Source organism: Convolutriloba macropyga, chromosome 5 (assembly GCF_964194025.1).
Source record: "Convolutriloba macropyga chromosome 5, txConMacr16.3, whole genome shotgun sequence".
Lineage (NCBI taxonomy): Eukaryota > Metazoa > Xenacoelomorpha > Acoela > Convolutidae > Convolutriloba > Convolutriloba macropyga.
Window position 1 is genome coordinate 4,948,773 of NC_134472.1, and position 14,036 is coordinate 4,962,808.

General features: G+C 37.8%; 1 long non-coding RNA gene across 1 annotated transcript in view; it reads left to right on the forward strand.

The window, feature by feature from the left end:
- Positions 1–13,378: 13,378 nt before the first annotated feature.
- LOC142339737 (uncharacterized) overlaps positions 13,379–14,036 on the forward strand; it is a 31,664-nt gene continuing 31,006 nt past the window's right edge. The window contains exon 1 of the long non-coding RNA XR_012759026.1: positions 13,379–13,520. This is a non-coding gene — a long non-coding RNA (uncharacterized LOC142339737). The remainder of the gene's footprint in view (positions 13,521–14,036) is intronic.

Sequence of the window (14,036 nt, forward strand, 5' to 3'; positions counted from 1 at the left end):
GAAAAAGTTAAAGAGTAACAACAAAGCTTTGTGGAAATTTCTGACCTTGAAGCAAGTTCGAAGCGGCATTGTATGTCAATAACAACAGCAAAAAGTGTTCGAAAATATAGAGCAACTGAGATTGATTTCATTTTTATTTTTCAACGAATGCTTTACTTCAACCGATGACAACTCTAAATTGATGACACTGCCTAAAATTTCTACTGAACAATATTTCTATGAGCAGCTGCCTGTAATTAACAGAATTCTGTTTGATTATCAATTTATACTTGATTTAAAACTTTGTTCCACACAAACGTGCATACGATAGAAGTAGCGATTGAAAACTTTACCAGTTTGTGAAACTGCACTTAAGAAGAAATAGAATATTGATGACAAGAAATGAATGACAAGAAATGAAGGATTTTTGAAAAACTGTGCCGTTGAAAATAGACTTTTATGCGCTATTTAATTGTTTTAACTCAGACAACGGGAATTTTGCTGAATTTTGTGGCATCTTTCATAATGTCACTTGTTTTTGAACTGAGAATGTGAAATGCTGAGGATCATTTTCTAATGATTTACTGCCTAGTTGATATAATTTATATTGATATCAAACGCAGCAGAGTATGAAAACAAATATCTTTTTAAGTCACGTATGATGGCGGTTTAAATTCTCCTTATGTTCAGGAAACTTTTCTTGAAAACGTTTCTGCTGGTATGCTCTATGCATCAAAGCCAACCACTCTCCTATACTCATAAAGAACGAAAATGAAAAAATCAAAAAATTGTGTACCTATAGGAATGAAAAGAAGGAAACATTACAGTAACAAACTGCTTTTTCTGGGTCAACTGGGAGGATTGTTCTAAGATATTATGGAAATAATATCTCCAGTTTGTCAGAAATTTTCAAATTTTCTCTTTTAAGTTTACAAATTTTTCAGAAATTTCTGAATTGTTCGTATTTTCAGATGCATACAAAACAGAGCTAATTCAATATGCAGTTGACACAGTTACTTTCAAATCTGGCCATTCAATTGAAAAAAGCAAAAACTAGCTCTCATCATGTGCTATGAAATCGACCAGTTATTTCAAAGAACATCAACTGAGTATAAACGCTTCAAAAACTGAGTTTATAAATTTTAGCAAAATCGTAAGAAAAAATCAGAAAAGCCTCTAAAAAATGATGGCGTTCTCGTTGTGGAAAAAAATCAAATACTTAGTTGTTCATATAGACAATAGATTAACATTTCAGAGCGAAATCAAATTGTTGTTGAAAAAAATGGCTCTTGGAATACGCAACTCGCAACTCTTTACCAAGATCATCATTAAAACTAATCTCGAATGCTCTTGTTTTGCGTCACATTCATTACCCTGTCGTTGTTACTCAATCGATGGAAAAAATTTTTAATGTCATTAGAAAAACAAGTCAACTGGGCCTTGATAGCTTCTTTTTTTCGGTCAAAATTTGAGTCAAACAAAATACTGAGATTAGAACATAACATTTTACCTATAAAACTTTTAATTGAAAGCAAAAGAACATTGAACTTTTGAAAAATAAAATCGAGCCAGCTACCTGAATTCTCACCATAAATTGTTCAATAGCTTGCTACTTGTAGAGCACGCAATAAATGATACAATCACGCCGAACTATACAATCATGATACAATCATGATACAATCACGGTAAATGATACAATCACGCCGAACAAAAAATGTTTTTGTAACTGTAAGTTCAAAAGGCAAAAGTTCAGAACTCCATTACTCATACAGCAATCAAGGATTGAAATGGCTTGTCAAACTCAATGACAAACAAAGAACAGAAAAATGCCTTGAAAAGGAAATTTATTGCTTATCAAATTTAAAAATACAAATCAAGACCAGACTTTTTTCTTTTATCAACTAATCAGTCTTGGCATAGTTTCAGATTCAATACCACTTGATTTGCTGGGATCACACCTTGAAACATTAGATCAACTTAGTAGATTTTTGTATTTAATCTGTTGTCAAAAAGATTTGAACTGCATTAAATCTTGTTGGTTCAAAGTTGTACGTTTACTGTTATAAACATAAATTATTTTTGCATGTAAAATTTACGGTAATATACACCAATCAGAAAAAAATGTTTCTTTTTTAGTATTAGCACCATTAGATCATGTGCTGCTTGACTAAAACGGTTTTTGATTCTGCCTAAGTGATAACAAGCAAAAAATGCGAGATCGCATATGATCAAAAACAGCAGAGGACAGTTGCCAAACTACTAGAGATATTAACATTTCTTCAAGAAAAAATGTGGTCATTGCATTATACTTTTTTAACGTTTTGGTATTTTATGTGGCACTACTTTCAAAATTTTCATTGTTGAGAATAAGTGCACAAAAGATAAGTTTTGTTGCAAAGTGCAGAAAAACTACAAGAAACTGCCATTTGCAACCATTTTTATAGCCAATTGGATGTCTCAGGAGAATTTGATCAGCTCAATTGAGTTTTTTTGGTATAAACGTTGAAAACCTTCTTGAAAAAAAATTCTGAAACAAACCCGTTCATGAAAACATTCTTCGATGAACATTCTTGATGAACATTCTTGACGAACATTCTTTGATTCACAAATGTATAAGATGTCGAAAAAATTGAATTAATTACGTTGTGAAGTATACTTTTTGATAAGATTTTCATAGACGAAAAACTGAAAAAATCGCTTTTTCTGCAAGATATCTGTAATAATTATATCGTTCAATTTTTATACTGCTGGTATTGATGCAGACAATATATTATCAAAACTCTTAACTTCAAAATTTCAAACCATTCATTTTTCTTGATGTCCCCAATTCTTCTAAACAAATAGAGTTAAGATTTTATTAGTTAGCAAATGAAGGGATAATCAAGGGTGTTACATTTTTTTCCATATTTTTCTGCGTGAAAAATTTTCCCCGGAATTTAATTACCTCAAAATGTCGACAGAATTGTGTCTAAAAAAGAACTTTCACAGTTTAATAAAACTTTATAAGCCTTGATAAGGCCTTTGTTGCGGCTGCCCAAGAATCTCAGCGGAACCGATATATCACAGCCTCGTTTTGAGTTTTATGCTGGCCTGGTTCTTCACAGTTTTCGATTGACTAACAATCTTGCAGAAATAATTAGTTGCTCGAACGTATTAAAGGTCTGTAGTTTTAATTTTGTTGATTGCAGTTAAGAAAAACGTTAGTGATAGTCTATGTTCAATCTCGTGCTGTAATTTGTAAGGATTCAACCAGTTGATACTATTGTTGCTAACTTCTCGTCAAGTACGCTCAACTAACTTAAAACTCGCAAGATCTTAAGATCTAGCAAAACTTAACAAAAATACTAAAGTTGTTAAAGAATCAAAGTATAGTCCAATCTGAGAGCCAACTGCTCTGTATAACAGTTTTTAATGGTTTGAAATAAAATTCGGTTTCACTATACAGACAGTTGCCTCAAAATAAATAATCAAATATTTATCATTTATAACCTCAATTCTACTTGTTTCTGATTGGTTAATCAGGAAAATGGTATAGGTCAGTGTTTACATAGTAAATGTCAAATTACTGCAATATTTTCTTTTGTTGACATTGGCACGGATGATTACTACGTGGAAGTAAATGCCTCGAATGTACGGTATTTAGCTGTTAATGGTCATCTAAAGTATCATAAAACAAACAACTTAAGAAATTTAACAATATATAACAATATTTTAAAAAAAGCTAATTTTGCACCATATAAGTGCTAATAGCCAAACTTGTGGTTTTGATGCAATAGCTTTCGTTGGGTCCATGAGTAGCTTAGAGACATCCCGAACCGTGTGCCATAACCTCGGGTTGCTCAGGTTTTGCCTTCCAAAAATCGGGGGGGGGGGGGTGTTGTACAGATTTTCGGTACCAACTTGTAAAAAATTTCAGTTTTGACCTTTTTTGAATTTTGACAAATTTCAAGTTTTTTTCGGTTTCAAACTTTGTTTCTTGCTGTCTAATGGATTCTGTAGCTCATTTGAAGTGGCACCAACATCGCCGGCCCTGTGTTCGATCTCGGAAACACCATCGTAAAATACTGGCGGTAACTTCACGACTGGCTGCTTTAGCTCTTCATGTGCCATTTTCCCTCTCGCTGATCTCACAACTCAGTCGTTGCCATTGAAGATATCAATGATTTGTCGAAGTTTGTACACACAGCGTCTCACAGAGTCATCTACTAGCCAACAAGTTCGCCCTCTTTCAGGTTTTGCACATGTTCTTTTGACCATGACGGCATATGCTTGAGCCGTTTTCAAAGGTTTTCTCAAGTCATGGTAGCGTTCACTGAATGGTATGAACACTGCACTCGCGTTCTCTCGTCCAAGCAAGAAATAATTATGTGTGAGTGCTGTCAAATCTTCAAGGTCGTCACTTACTGCTGTCAATGGTCTTGCGTTGAGTGTTTGTTCCACAAGACGCATTGTTGTGCTGAGTACCTCGACGGTGAGGCTTCGGTTTCCAAGATTGCAATCATGGCTTTCTCGAAACTTTGAACCAGTATTTCGCAGATTCAACCAAAGTGAGGGGCTCCGAGAGTATTGAATTTCCAAGCAGTCTTTTTCTGTGCTAAGTCACTTCCTATCTTAGCTTTGTCCCATTCGTTCAAGAACGCTTTCAGCTCATTGGCTGCTCCAGCGAAGTTCAATACGTTGTCACTGATGATGATGTTTGGGTAGCTACGTCTTGCAATGAATCTTGTCAGTGCAGCTAGACGTGATTCGGTGTCCAATGACTGTGCAACTTCGATGTGTGCTGCTCTGGTTGTCAGGCAAGTGAAGAGGCAGCACCATCTTTTCGAGGTACTTCGTACAAACTTTACATCAAAAGGTCCGATGTAGTCGACTCCGGTATGGGTGAATGGGAACAAATGTTCATCAAGTCATTCTTGGGGTAGATCCGCCATCGGTGGGTGAATTGGATTGGCGTTCCTGTGTCTGCATTTATCTTATCTCGACTTGATTTTCCTTGTTGCATTTCTCAGCCCGATGATCCAGTCTTTTGTTGAAGCATGTTTCTCACGTATTCTGTGCCCTCGTGTAGGTTGTCACGATGCGCTCTCTCCAACAGAAGTTGTACAATTTGATGTTTCGCGGTTAACAATATTGGGCGTTTTGCATTGTAATCAAGGCTTGAATGCTTCAGTCAACCTTTCCTTCTAATTGTTCCGTCGTATCCTATCAAGGGTGACAGTTTGGCTATGTTCAATGTTTTTGGGATTTATTTGCTGCTTGCTATCGACTTCGGGACATTCGGGAAACTTTCGTTTTGAACCAATCGGAACAGTATTTGTTCTGCTTGATGGATTTCGTCTGCTTTGAGGGATCCCTTCTGCTTCTTCTTGAACCTAAAGTAGGCAATGAAGTTTCTATTTCGGTTGAAGGTACTGTATAATCTCCAGTCAAATAGTTGGTCTGATTCTGTTTCTGTTGCTACAGTGCTGGTATGTTGGGCAGATTCCAGTTCGTTCTCTTGACACCATGGCTTTGATCAGTTATCTTCGCTCCCTTGTAGCCACGCCGGCCCGTTTAGCCATGCGAACTCCTTGAGGCCATCGATGGATATTTATAGCGTTCCGATGTTGGCAGGGTTTTCGACACCTTTGACGTGTCTCCATTGATCCATTGATGAGTTTTCCAGTATTTCCGCTGCTCTGTTCGCAACAAGCACTTGTTGTTTCTTCTCAGCTGACTGTAACCACTGTAGCACTGTTGATGAGTTGTTCCAATGATAGATTTTCTCAATTCTGACATCATGTTCAATGAGTATCTGCTTTCTGAGACGAACTCCAGATGTCTGATGGGTACCCCACTGCATTTTCCCATCACATAGGTAAATTTCAACGTCGCTTCGTCTTGCAGATATGCCAAGATGCACATTGCTTCTTCTGACGTGTCTGTGATGATGTCTAGTCTCAAATTTGCAACTCCTTTTCCGAAATAAAGTCTATTTATTGACTTCGTCCATATTTCTCAGTGCATCAATCAGTGAATAGTATTGAGTGTTCTGCTGACAATTCTTTGTGCCATGCTTGCCCCATTGCTGCCCAGATGCCTTTCAGTTGAAACCCAATTCGTATGGTGAAGGGTGAACATATCCCAAAAGGGTCGAACACTGCCGAGACAAAGGATAGGACTATGAGACTGTCTGTGTCCACATTCCAGTTGAGTCCTAGGATTGAAGATGATTGTGGTTCTGCTTCGAAAGTTTTCACAACTTTCGTTGATCTGTCGGCCTCTGGGATTTGTGACTTAACTTCTTCGTCATTCGTTATCCATTTCGTCTAATTGAATCCACTTTTGCTAAGGATCCCTGTGACTTTCTCGTAGATTTCAATTGCTTCTTGGGGTGTTCTGACTGACTTGAGGAAGCCGTCCATGTAGAGGTTTCGCTGGACTGCTTTGACAAGATTTTCGTTGTTGTTCGTGTTATCTTTCGCCACTTGATGCAAAGCGTAATTTGCACAAGCCGGAGAGCTTTTCGCCCCCTAAAACGTGTCGTGTATACTCGTAGACTTCCATTCTCTGCTCTGGATCTTCTTCCCAGAGTGATCGTAAACATCGGCTGTCATCGCTTGGGACAGCAACTTGAAGAAACATCGCTTCTATGTCGGCTGAGAGTGCTATTTGTTGTTCTCGGGAGCGAAAAATAATTCCGATCAGATCCTGTAACAGGTCTGGTCCAATTAGAAGTTTGTCATTGAGGGCTACACTTTGGAATTTTGCTGCTGCGTTGCACACTCTTCTAATTTTCTCGAGTTTGTGAGGGTTGATGACAGGATGATGTGGCAAATACCACTGAAACCTGTCTCTGGTTTCCTTCAGTTCGACTTGTTGGACTTTGCGGACATAACCAGCTTTGACGTCATTATTGTTTCGTCACTCTGCATGCGCCGTTCCAGAGACTTGAGTTGCCCAATTGCAGAGTACAGGTTGTTCGGTAACTTCATTTTGTCCTCTCGCCACAGACACAGAAGTCCTACTTCGGATCTTTCAACGTTGAATCGCGTTGTTTGCTCCAACGTCTTGATTGCTTGTTGTTCTCTTGTAATGACCGGTCACATCGCAGCTGGAAGCGTACGACTCGATATCCCACCACTTACTCAACTGGCTTGCTAGTTTATCATCTGCAAAGGATGTTGCTGTTGTGGCAAGAGTTGCTGACTGATTCGTTGGTAGCGAACCACTTAAGGCCTAGCCAATCTTTGATTTTACTGCTCATGGTTCAGCTTTGTCTTCTGACTTCTTGAAATCGAAAGGGCGGTGAATGTCGTAACAACCTTGTCCAAAAATCACTTGAACATCTTTTAGATTGTAGCTCTCATTTGGCAAGTTCCCCAGATGTGGTTAACGGTCCCTCAGTTCTTGCAGATCTAGAAGCTGGTCCCCCAACTTCAGTTTCTCGTGCACATAGAATTGCACTGTTGTCAATAGTCGAGACTTCTCATGCGCTGAAACAGCTATCGGCACTATTTCAGTCCTGATATCTTGTGAGCCATAGATCCCTGCTACTGATAGGGACGCTTATCGGCCTTGAAGTTGAAGGTTAGACACCATTGATTTGTCTGCAAATGAAATCGAGGATCCTGAATCACATATTGCTAGTAATTCGTACCGCTGGGAGTCCTCCTTGGGTGATGACGGTTGCTTCTGCCGTTGTAGCATCTGAGACATTGTTTGTAGTATTCTTCTTTGGTAAGTCGCTGTGCAAAAGCCTGTTATGTCTTCTTCCACAGCTGGGTACACTACATGTCCTGCTTTTGCAGTCCTTGGACATGTGACCTGGTCTCAAACAATTGAAATACAGTCGGAACTTCTGGATTTGCTCGCGTCGTTCATTAATTTCATTGTTTTCAACTTTTCACACGTCCAAATAGGCTGTTGTCCGTCTTTGAAGGGACATTCAAAATTCTTGGGTTTGCGTGACTCTTCAGCGTTTGAAGCAAGGTACTCGTCTTCGGTTTATCACGGCTTTGAAAAATTTTTCTGTCAAACGACGAGTTTGTCTGTGCTAACAAGTTCTCATGAATTACTGCTTTAGAGGAAAGCCATTCTTTGAAAACAATCAAGTTGCCTCTCAGTAGCCAACGATCTTGCACATACTGCAACCACTGTTCTCTCAGTTCCGGTGAAAGTTTTCTAGTTGTTGAACTTAGCCCTGCTTCGGCTTCTAGGTGTGATGTGCATCCAAGTTGAGTCAAGGTTTTCACCACATTTGTAACCACATTTGCAAACTTGACAATGCTCCTGGATTCGTCAACTCGAATTGGAGGATGTGTATATATTTTCTTGAATTGCGCGTTGACTATGACATCTGATCTGCCATACTTCTCACAGAGTATATTCCAAGCATAATAGTATGATTGTGAGTTGAATACCATTCCCGATACTGCTGCTTTTGCTTGACCCATGAGACTGGTTTTGAGATTTTGCATCTTTTCTGTATCGCTGATTGGCTTTTGATGAACAACAACATCAAAAAGACCTGACCACTCTGGCCATTCCCGGGGGTCTCCTGAAAACTCAGTCAGCTTTAGTTTCTGCAAGCCACTGGCACCACTGCTTGGTACTGGTTGGTAAATGACTTAGGGGAGTGGTTTGATTCATTGTGCTCTCGTTTCTGTTCTCGGAAGACCTGTTTCGAGAGTTGTTAATGGGACTCTTACTCCTGTTTCTGTCTTGAACAGCTGATGTTCCCTGCTGCTGAAACGTCGCCCTTGTCAACGGCGCTGATGGGTCCGTTACTCTGATTGGTTTACGGATTTCTCGTTTCTTGAGAATGCTCGGTTCTAGCAGTTGCGTCGAGAAAAGTCCTTCACCCGGTTGGAACAGCGGTGTAATTTTTGGGGTAGGTGCTGAAACGTTTGTCAACTCTGTTCTCTTTGCTCTGTGACATTCGTTGGAGGGTCAATAACAACGTTTGGAGATAGTGGCCGTGTAGGGACAGACTGTTGATCCAATACATTCTATCTCATCTGCCACTGATCCAGATGCTCTTGAGCATCCTTTGGTCAGCTCAAGTTACAGACTTCTTTGTTCGTCGTTGAACTCTGCTTTCTTTGTTTCGTTTTCAAGGGCTCGCCCATGCTGTCGAAGAAGCAGTTCATTTTATTGTGGTTGTATTTTTAGACGCAACTCTTGTTCTTGTTGTTATTGTAGTTGCCGTAAACGCAATTCTTCTTGCTGACAACGAAGCTCTATTTCCTCACGCTACTGCTCCAACTCCAACTGCCGCTCTTGCAGTCGTTGCTCGATTTCGTTTTTAGCTCTTAGGTTTTCGAGCTCCATTTCTTCGTTCTGTCGCCTTCTCGATGACCGCGAGTTAGCGATACTTGGTTGTTTTCTGCTTCCTTGTGTAGCAGAATGCAATTCAGCTTGCTCACTTTCTAGCTTCTTGAGTTGGTCTGACATCTGGTAGTCAGTCGTTTTCCAATGTCCATCGGGGCTCTTTCCAGCTATCGTAGAGATTTCGTTCTGGTCCATCAAAATGAATTGTTGTTGTTGTTGATGTCCGGGTCGGAGAACAAACAGTTGCGGCTGCTCAAGAACCTCAGCGGAACTGATATATCACAGCCTGGTTCTCGAGTTTTACGCCGGCCTGTTTCTTCGCAGTTTTCGATTGACTAACAATCTCGCAGAATTAATTAGTCGCTCGGACGTATTAAAGGACTGTAACTTTAGTTTTGTTGATTGAAGTTAAGAAAATCTTTAGTGATATTCTATGTTCAATCTCGTGGTGAATTTTGTAAGGTTTTATACAGTAGCTAGTATTTTTGCTAACTTCTCGTCAAGTAAGCTCAATTAATTTAAAAATGGCAAGATCTTAAGCTCTAGCAAAACTTAACAAAAAGACTAAAGTTGCTAAAGAATCATAGTATTGTCTAATCTGAGAGTCAACTGCTCTGTATAACAGTTTCTAATGGTTCGAAATAAAAATCGGTTTCACTATTCAAACAGTTGGCTTAAAGTAAATAATCAAATATTTATCATTAATAACATCATTTCCAATTGTTTCTGATTGATTAATTAGGAAAATTACTTAGGTCATTGTTTACATATTAAATGTCAAATTACTGCAATATTTTCTTTTGTTGACATAAGCACGGATGATTATTACGTGCATGTAAGTACCTCTAATGTACGGTATTTAATCTTTAATGGTCATCTAAAGTATCATAAAATAAACAACTTAAGAAATTGAAAGGTAATTTATCGGAACTTTTCACGTCTGAACGAGGTCTTTTTAAAGATGTTGACTCAGGAACAAGTGTTGTTTCTTTCAAAGAAGGATAAAAAATTCGTGATTCATCTTTTTTTGTTTTCTTTAAAGGCCAAAAGAACGGTTTCTGGTACAGGAAAAAGCCAGTTGTTTTTCTCAATGCGTAAGTAATTGACCCAGAAATGACCAGTCAATGTTTCAGCTCGATCGACCTTAAGGACGTAGAGTTTTGAGGACTTGCAGGGGGATGTGGCGAAATTAAGGACGCTTGGTTTTGGAGCAATTAGGGGTCCTGAAGCTGTACAAGAGAGTGCCAGGTCAATGTTTCATGCTCTGATAACTCAATCAAGGAATTAGTGTGCACGCCATTTCTTGTTTGCTCACTGAACCTATGCAAAAACCAGTAAACTACCCAAACATATATTCATGATACCCTAATTTCTTCTAGATTTCTTTCACCTACGAAATTAATTAGCCAATGGACTACCATTTTTATCAATCTATTCTCAAACTTCATCGCCGTAGAACAATTCCAAACAATGTCAGTCTTAATCGACAGAAAAAGCAACATTTTAAACAATTATGTAGTCGGTACAACAAACCAAAACTAAATCTAAAGAATAAAAACGAATGGACTCAACGTGATGCATTCCAGGAAAGCAAAAATTATCACTCAAACATTACATCAGGACAACAAGCATATTAAAGCAGTTAAGCTCGAACAGCTGGTTCATTAATTTTACGATGTTTACATAGCCCAGCCCATCGTTCGGAAAACAGTACGTAACTAAGATTATTGAAGCGATCAAATCATTCATAGTCGCTTTAGTGGCCCTTTGATTCATGCTTCTCCCCTTACATATGACAGAATTTGTAACGAATTAGGCCTAGTTGTAAACAAAAGGCCATCACTGAAAAGCAGTTTCTTCAAGAACGCCCCTTCGTTAAATTCTACAGCCTTTATCTCTATAAGTGTGGACACTGTTGATCCCGATTTTCATTGCGTGCGCGCTGCACTGTTTATGGGAAACTATAATCAATGAGGGCAAATTGAAAAAATTAATCGTTTTTACGAAAAGAAGGCTAGGACTGCCGCTCATTAAAACTGTTGGGCGCTACCCCTCTTATTAATGGCACAGATGATATCAATTCCGTTACAACAACAGATTTGAAAACGCTAGCCCGAGCTTTTAGAATTATTGTTTACATGTTTTATGAGACCGACGATTTCAAGCAAGTCCACCGGGATTGTTTTTCTGGACACAAAATTGGCCCAAACAGAGGAAAATTTTAATTAAAAACCGGCTTGCGCGGTGGAAAAATGCATTGTTATATTGTTACTCGTGTTAAGCCAATGAAAATGAGGAGCAGGTTGTTCAATTTTGACAACCTATTTTATTAAACCGGACTAGCACATACATGACAATCAAATAAATCTTTAATAAAAATTTCCAACTCAAATAATCTTGGTCTTATTTGCCTTGCCCCACATCGCGCCGCAATTTTGTATGCCTCTAATCAGGTTTTATATGCTTTGGAAATCACCAAATTTGGTATTGTTGAGCATTTGTGTGCTTATTCGGTCTTATCTTTGTTAGAAAAGGGTATTTGTGTCCTAAGTCTCTCTTTCATTAGCCCTGGTGTTAGGACGCATATTTGTTTTTGAGCCCTGTCAAAAACCGGATCTATTTATTTTAACCGCAAAAGTTCTTGGTGTGAAAAATAAAATTGTGTTTTCCGAAAGTGTCAAATCACTGAAGAAACCACCCATCAACTAAATTCTACAAGTCAAGTGAACTTTCAACTTAAACAAACTTCAATTAACTTGTTTTTCCCAAAATAAAAATGAATTATTAACTTGTACTTTTAAAGGAACTACTGTTGAACCCACGACAAGCTTTAGGTATCTATTTAATCAAATTAATAATAAGCTTATATTCGATTCACATTTGAAGAATTATTTCCGCTGTTTTTTTCGTTATGACATCAAATTCCTATAATTACAAGACTACAGCCTTTCGAATCAATTGCTCAATTTCACTTGTCTTTCTCTGCAATATTTTTCAATGTTTATCAGAAAAAAAACAGATGACGTCTAGGTCGACAAAGTTAATGGTAGATAAAAGTTTGTCTCCATCGTACGAAAAAAGACCGAGCTAGAGATCTTCTGATAACTACTAGCTGATGACTAAACTAACAATGTCGAAATTCTGTTACTGTGTATAACGAGTTTGACAAGTTCCACGGATTCTTGACACGGAAACCGATTCATCGAAAAAAGAAACGTTTAACATCAGGCAAACTTAGGACCAGAGTAGGTCTCCGTTAAGAATGATTACGGAATGTCGTCGGTCAGAAAAAGCTAAAAATACTATAAAAGTAATCTTAACGATTTCTATTATTATTGCCAATCATTATGCCACTCAGAGTGCATCTCTTTTTAGCCACATAAGAGCATTCAAAGAGTTTTTTGATACAAGGAAGAAAAAATACAGATTCAATAATTTAATCTCTTCACGTTTTGAAGTCAAAATTATAATCAGTTTAATGAATACTTGGAAAAATTTTAGTTAATTGTTTTTTTAAGTCTCCTTAATTTTTTGAATATATTCTAATTCATTTGTTTCAAAAAATTTCCTTGTAATAAGCGCGAAATTGTTTGTCACGAAATGAGTGGGGACAATTCTAACTTTTTTTGTTCAACTCAATTGTGTGGGTTGATGAGGACGTAATTTTGAACACCCGATTGTGTGGGTTTTTGGGAACAAACAAAAGACAAAGACTCAATTGCTTGGGTACCATTGTGATTTGTGGGTACAAGCCTGATAGTAATAAAATTTTTTGAGAATCAACTAAACTTAGAACTGATTTCATCCATGAGTTCCCCAACAAGTTTTTTGTCAATTTAAAAATATTTCTTTAAAAAAAGGCGACACTACGTCAATACTAACTGCAAATTTTAATTGTCAAATGTACTGTGAGCGTTTCTTACGTAATAAACTAAGATAAATTGTGCAGCATTGATAAACAGCTTCCGTTATTATATATTTAAAACAAAGTATAACTTTTTGTTTGAATTTCGATTGCCTTTTACATGTAGCTCAATTTATCAATTTCTTCATTTCAGATCACAAGTGACAACTCCTCTTCGAGAACCAGTGACATCTTCGTACAAGTTCTTGGAATATATTTTGTGCACATTCCAGGCGCCACATTGAAGGACTAGGTTGTTTTCGAGTGCACGCCCGTCGGGGCTTGGCATTGTTGTATCAAGTCTCCACGGGATCACGTTGGACAGGTCAGTTCCCTCGTCATTCAACCACACGCCCTCGGTTTCCTAAGTCATCAGATTATATTAAAGATTATAATACATGATGCAAATAGTCACAAACAACCCACTGAAATTGATCGCGAGTTGCACAAGCTGAATAGATCTAAATATACTAAAATGGTTCCTGAAAAGACCGTGGGCGGGACCCATAAAAAGATGTTTTTATGATCCTCCATCATTTAATTCTTCCGACCCAACTTTAGCGGGGGGAGGAACTATATAGTACTCAAACGTGTTTTTTATGTTCATTAAATTTGGCCGAGCGATATATTCATCGTAGAGAGTTGCAAGTAGTTTTATTAAAAAGCCTGTCCACTGTAGAATAATTCAAAAGAATTTTTTGAAATTCTTTTTCTTTCCAAACATCTATCTAGTTGAAAGTTTTCGTGAATATTTATTTGTCGTCATTCACTTTTTCCATAATTTTTTAACCAAAATTTTGTCAAATTTGCTAAAAACTTAAAATTGTCAAAAAACGATTTT